This window comes from Dermochelys coriacea, chromosome 7 (genome assembly GCF_009764565.3).
Source record: "Dermochelys coriacea isolate rDerCor1 chromosome 7, rDerCor1.pri.v4, whole genome shotgun sequence".
Taxonomy (NCBI): Eukaryota; Metazoa; Chordata; order Testudines; family Dermochelyidae; genus Dermochelys; species Dermochelys coriacea.
Window position 1 is genome coordinate 72,301,658 of NC_050074.1, and position 7,256 is coordinate 72,308,913.

The window sequence follows — 7,256 nt, forward strand, 5'->3', positions numbered from 1 at the left end:
TCAGACACACCAGATACAGTCTCAGATCCTCACACATTCTTACATTTCTCAACCAGCTCACTCAGAAAGTTGACTGCCATCCCTCAGCAAAACCCAAACGGATCACAGCAGAAACCTTTCCTTTTTCACCTGCCACTCTAATGTCACAGATTCTGCTGTCATTACATTCTACACTGTTTTGCTACAAGAGCCAACATTCTTCCTGTGCTAAGGGCCCTGGAGTGTCACGATTCAGTCTATATACATTAGGGTGAGAATATATTGATTGTACACATACTTATCACCCTGCGGTTCATACCATCATTTTAGAAAGAACCAAATTACACTGAGCAGCAACTGACAGGTTCTTAGTGAAAGCAAGCAATTTCTATGACAAACACTCAATCCTAACTCCATGTTTTTTTCACTACAACTTTAATTTTTAGTCTAACAGACATATTTATATACTCATTGTTTCCACTGTGTAGTCAACACATCCCCTTCTCATGTTTAGTAAATTTGAGTGTTCTGAGAGTGGAGTCACTTTAGGATCTAAGCAATTTTGAAATATACAGCCAAGTTCAGTAGGCATTCCTTACCACAGTAAAGTCAATGGCCAAACTCCTATTGACTTAGTGAGCTCAGGAGTTCACCCAATGTCTTTTGTTTGCTTTGGGTTACAAAGTTTTATTGGTTATCAAGTTTTGCCATCCAGTGTAAAGGTATAATGGCTCAGATATTTATGTTCCTAATTTTCATTGATTTCAATGAAATCAAGTAAGGAGCCTTAATACTTTTGAGGATCTTGTCCAATATTCCTTCAATTATGAGTTAATTAAGGAAATACAGTAAGTTTCATAAATTAGTTACTTTTATTATCCATATGTTTGATTACATTGGATCCTTCAGTCCTGACTTTGTCTGTCATACAGGTAATAAAATATCTGACTTCCTAGAATGTACCTTCTTTTCTAAAGGCTAATTTCTACAGGAGATCTGGATTTCATGGTTGTCTGAAGATCCCCAACAAAAATCAGTCCAGACACTTTACTGCTTACATTGTGACTCTCATGCAAATTTAACAACGATGGTGGAGTGTGAACTACTTGCTGCTCAAATGTGTGGTCATTTTTCAGCCAGTAGCTAGACTCATGTCTGTGGCTAGATTTAAATGTGGGGTTTGTTCAAGGTATCTTTATCCAGTCACCAAAAAGGAAGCGACTGAACTGTTCTCCATCCTGAATTTGAGGACTGTACCACTCCAGCTGAAAACACCGTCGTTAGAAGTACATTGTGTTTGCAGTGGAAAATGAAGATAACAAATCTGAAAAATTCCTTCCCCCTTAAGTGGATTACTATAAAAATCAGGTTACTTATCAAGCAACTGTTGTTCTGAAAATGTGTTTTCTATGCAGAGCCACACTGTAGCAGTCATGACTCTAGTAATTAATCCATTTAGAGTAGTGTCTGGGTTCCTTCCCCACTCTGAACTCTGGGGTAAAGATGTGGGGACCCGCATGCAAGACCCCCTAAGCTTATTTTTACCAGCTTAGGTTAAAAAATTTCCCCAGGCACAAATTCCACCTTGTCCTTGAACAGTATGCTGCCATCACCAAATTATTTAGACAAAGAATCAGGGAAAGGACCACTGGGAGTTCCTGTTCCCCCAAAATATCCCGCCAAGCCCTTACACCCCCTTTCCTGGGGAGGCTTGAGAATAATATCCTAACCAATTGGTTACAAAGTGAACACAGACCCAAATCCCTGGATCTTTGGACACTAAAAAAAAAAGAAAATCAGTTTTTAAAAGAAGAATTTTATTTTTTTAAAAAAAGAAAAGGTAGAAATCCCCTCTGTAAAATCAGGTTGGAAGATAACTTTACAGGGTAACAAAAGACGCACAAAACACAGAGAAACCCCTTCTAGCCTTAGTTTCAAAGTTACAACAAAACAAGGATAAACCTCCCTCCAGCAAATGGAAAATTCACAAGCTGAGAAAACAAAGATAAACTAATACGCCTTGCCTAGCTGTACTTACAATTTCTGTAATATGAGAGACTGGTTCAGGATGGTTTGGAAGACATGGATTGATTTAGTCCCAAGAGCGAACACAGAAACAAAGAACCCAAAACAAAGCCTCTCCCAGCCCCCACATGTCTCTAAGGTACCACAAGTACTCCTTTTCTTTTTGCGAATACAGACTAACACGGCTGCTACTCTGAAACCTGTGTTTGTCCCCATTGGTTCCTTTGGTCAGGTGCCAACCAGGTTATTTGAGCTTCTTAACCCCTTACAGGTAAGGAGGAATTTTAGGCTACCCTTATGGTTATGACAAGTAGAAAAGTCAAGACATGCATATCCCTAAAATGGAACATTCCATCTGGTTACTCGAGTCTGCCGCAGTAGCCTTGCCCAGTGTTTCTCAACCTTTTTGATACCAGGAACCAGCTTGCTGCCTTCCTAAACTGTGTCAAGGAGATCTCTGGGACCAGCACCAGTCCACAGGCCGGTCATTGAGAAACACTGGCTTACCCCAAAAGCTCTGTGAGAACAATAGCAATTTTAACCTGAATAACTGCTAAAACCAGTTACACTACAACTAACTAGAGAATCTAACTAACTATTTAAAAAATGTAAATGCAGAACTACTCAGAAGAGGAGAAGGGCATACACACACCTTTGGTGCATGAAATGTGAGGTGCAAAGTACACACACACACACACACACACACACACACCCCCAGTGATGAGCTGCCAAAATCTTAATAACCGGTTCCCTCCTCACCCCACGAGGGGGTCATGCCCCCCCGGGGGTCGTGCCCTGCCCCTGCCCCCAGGACTCCTGCCCCATCCAACCCCCCGCGTTCCTTGATGCCCCCCCAGGACCCCTGCCCCATCCACCCCTGACTGCCCCCAGAACCAAGCAGGAGGGTCTCGTGGGCCACTGTAGTGGGTGTCCACACCACCCTGCCCCGAAGAGCCAGAGGGACCTGTTGGGGGCAAGGTGGGGAGTCCCACCGGTGCTTACCTGGGGCAGCTCCCAGGAAGCATCCAGCAGGTCCCTCTGGCTCCTAGGGGCGGGGTAGCATAGCTGGGGGGGAACGGGGAGCGGCCACTCCCCCACTGATCACATCAAAAGTGGTGCCTTAGGCACCGACTCCGTGGGTGCGCCAGGTCTGGAGCAGCCACGGGGAGAATTTGGTGGGTGCAGAGCACCCACCGGCAGCTCCCCGCCCTGTGCCCGGCCCCAGCTCACTTCTGCCTCCTTCTCTCAATGTGCTGCCCCGCTCTGCTTCGCTCCCCCCCCCCAGCGTCCCACAAATCAGCTGTTCGCGCCAGAGGGCTGAGAAGCAAGGAGCGGCTTCATGCTCAGGCCCAGGGAGGTGGAGTGGAGGTGAGCTGGGGCGGGGGGGGGCGCGAGGAGGGCCACCTGCGCCACAGCAGGTAACCTGGGGGCATGCAGGGGAACCGCTCCCCACCCCAGCTCACCTCCACCTCTGCCTCCTTGGGCCCGAGCACGAAGCCGCTGCTTGCTTCTCAGCCCTCCCAGACTTCCCGCGCAAACAGCTGATTCGCAGGAAACTGGGGGGGGGGGGAGAGAAGCAGAGCGGAACGGCACATTCAGGGGCAGAGGCGGAGCAGAGATGAGCTGGGGCCAGGCGCAGGGCGGGGAGCTGCCAGTGGGTGCTCTGCACCCACCAAATTTTTCCTGTGGGTGCTCCAGCCCCAGAGCACCCATGGAGTCGGCACCTAAGGCACCACCTTTGGCTGGTTGTTAAATTTAGAAGCCCTTTTAGAACCAGTTGTCCCTCGCAGGGAACCGGTTCCAGCTCACCACTGCACACACCCCTATCCCTACGCCTACTCCTGATGGTTTTACTGCTCTAAATAGTTTTGTGGCCATGCATGCCACTCTTACAGCATGGTTCTGTGAAGGCAACGTCATGAAGGAAAACAATTTTTTTTAGACGTGCCATATATTACAAAAAGAAACCAAAGTTCATATAACTCTTGTGCTGATCCTTCTGTCAAGTTCTGGTCACTATTTGTCATTAAGGATTAAGCTCCAAAAGCACAAGTGCAGATTGCAGCATTTTGTGATGTGCATGCCACTGAGATTAAAGGCGTGTCACACACTTATATTTTGACTTTGGCAACCTTTATCTTGTTAAGTAACTTAAGTTCAAAATTTGACTTCTTCTAAAATAACTATAGTCTGATGGGGAATATCTTCCACCTTCCAAGTAACTATTTATCTTAAAACGCTCAGGTTTATAACTGAGAAGTTAAATCAAAAACAGTAGCCAACAGTTTACACAAAGCCAGCCAACAGAAGCAGCGCAAGTTAATAAACCCTCTTCCCAGAAGTATGCTGACATAATTAAAGATCCCCTTCAGTGATGCAATAGATAGAGTCATGCTGGCTGTTGCTCCATTATAAACAGCAAAAACTTTTTTACAAATGGGTATGGGAGTAAATGTTTTAAAAATTTGATAGCGTGTCATGAACAATTGATAGTAAAAAACTGGAAATATGTGAGCATTTCTTTTTAACTAGAAATTCTAGTAGTTGAACAAACTCTGTGACAGCAGGAGTGGAGAAAGGTTTTTGGCCTAAATGATTTTGGTGGAGTTACTGGGTGCTTCTGCTTGGGGTGCGAACATGTCTAATACTGGTGCCATTCACAACAGTTCCTTAATCCTTACGAAACTCTCAGAATGCAAGCCTTTAGTACATGTGTACTTTTATTCATATGAATAGTCCCATAGAGTTCAGTGGCACCTACTCACAAGTAAAGTTATGCACACAAATCCTTAAGTGTTGTAAGATCAGGACCTAAGAAAGAAAGTTGCCATTAATCAGACAGCCCTAACAAAAACAAGGAATTATCTCATGTTTTTTTTACTGAGTGTTTCTCCAGTATTCCCCTAAACAAGGTCTAAATGAACCTTCATTTTTCAGATTTTACTGTTTCTTTTAAATGACTGTAAAACATCAATGCAACTCCACACATTCAGAAAGATTTTTTTACTCTTTTATTCTATATCACATGCTTCATTTATTTTCAGGATTCAGGGATGGGCCATTGTGATTTTTTATTCTTCATGAACGTGTGTAATTATATTCCTAAATTTTAATTTAAAATAAAATAACCATGCACAAATAATAGTATGCAAAAAAGTTATTGAGTAATTTAATTTCTTTGGTATTTGAGATTTTTAGCTCGCTTTGGGAGTGGGTTTGCTAATGAAGCTTTTGAAGCCCCAGTGGCAATGTCTGATTGTAATTGCTGAAAAGTTCCCCTCTTAGAGGTTTATTTGCACTAATCAACACCATGTTGTGCCTCAAAGCTAAAGTTCTCTTAGATGCATTGCTCCTACTGGGTTATTCTGCAATAACTAAACAGCTTCTTCTGTTTACTTTTGTTGTGGCCTGATATCTATTTTTTAATGGAATCCTTTGAAGCCATTCTCCAAACTTGTTGTACAGCAGAAGGCTTATAATTTTTTAAACACATTCTTCCCATGTTCACCCCTTTCTCCTCCTCAGCCCCCCACTAAACAAACTTTTAGCAAGAGCATTCATATAAAATATCCAATGTCTTACAACAGCTTTGAAAAACACCTGGTGCTTAGGTATTGAATCCATTAAGATGACAGATTGACTGGATATAGGGGTCATTTCAAACTGTGTAACAATCAATTCTTATGATGAAGTGAGCTGTAGCTCACGAAAGCTTATGCTCTAATAAATTTGTTAGTCTCTAAGGTGCCACAAGTACTCCTTTTCTTTTTGCGAATACAGACTAACACGGCTGCTACTCTGAAACCTATCTTCTTGGTAGTGGCCATTTGGAAACATTGCATCCACAATGCTGAAGAAGTGTGTGACAGTCTTGGCAGGTGATTCTTGTTCACAGCATAGGTGGATCTGCACTTCCCTTAAACATTCATTGCCTGGATATTTCTATTTCCTACCATACTGAGGAAATATAAAGGTTCATGGGTTTAATTCTGAGTTTACATGATCAAGGGGAAGAAGACTGGTTTCTCATTTATTGTTCACTTTAACCATTGATCCACTGGCAGCCAAAATTTCATTAGATAGTTTTCAAGGAAATTAATATTGGAGATTTGGAAAGAAGGTGAACGGTTGATCTGAGACTCTGAGCAGCTATCTGCCCTTGTGTTCACTTGGCCATTGCCATCCACGTTGTGCTGTGCTCCCCCGGTCAGGCCTGTACTCATTACAGAGGTTCCCCCATTTTCCCAACTCTCCCTCCCATCCATGCTTTGCTGATTGTATTATTTAAATGAGACAGTGTGGTGTGGTGGACCCAACATTGGAATAGGTGTCAGAAGACCTAGGTTCTTTTCTGTTCTAGTGACTCTCTGTGTGTCCTGTGTTTTGCCACCTATAAAATGAGGATAATGCTACATAACCCTCCCTGTAAAGAGCTTTGAGATCCTTGCATGAAGAGCTCCAAGTAGGATATGTAATTACCTTAGGAACTGCCCTAGGATTGGTGCTATTCAGTCAGAACTCAGGTTCTTGCTGACCATCTCCACCGGTCTTCCTCAGTTACACAGCTGTATATTGAAGGGATAGTTAATAATACTGCTTATTACTTATGGAGCTCTTCATGCAAGGATGTGTCTTAGTGCTCATGGATTTGCAGGGTGTTTGTCATATTATCATTGCTGCCGCTTGAAAAAAAAATCTGTCTGAGGCTTTATGAGAAAGTTTGGGAAAGTGTGAAATTTATTCCTGGCAAATCCTGCTCATAGGTGCCAGACAGGAAAGGAAAGGTAATTGCTTGGTTTGTTCCTCATACACACCCTTTTTTAAACAGAGGGGCCCATGACCCCCACTTTGAGAATGTAACTTGGCAGGGGTACAGTGCTGGGGCAGGGGTCCCAGGCCCCCAATTTGGTCCCTGACCAGAGCTGTGTGGGGTAATGGCAGAGCTTCTTCCCTGCGGCATGACAGGAGGGTAGCTATGGCAAGTTTGAGTGAGTGGTATTGTAGGTTTGTGCTTAGCCCCCCACTTTTGCAGTCCCTCCAGTTCCCCTTACCTGCTGTTCTCCCATTGCACTATGTTGGATGTTGTAGTAAGAGGAGATCTGGATCAGAGCAGAAAGCAGACCATATGCAGTTTTGGGACTATGGATCATGATCAGCCTACATCCTAAATAAAATGAGTCTGAAGCTGACATTTCATTCAATATTATAAAGCCACCAAGCATAACTGGCACAGTCTATCACTACTGGCAGCC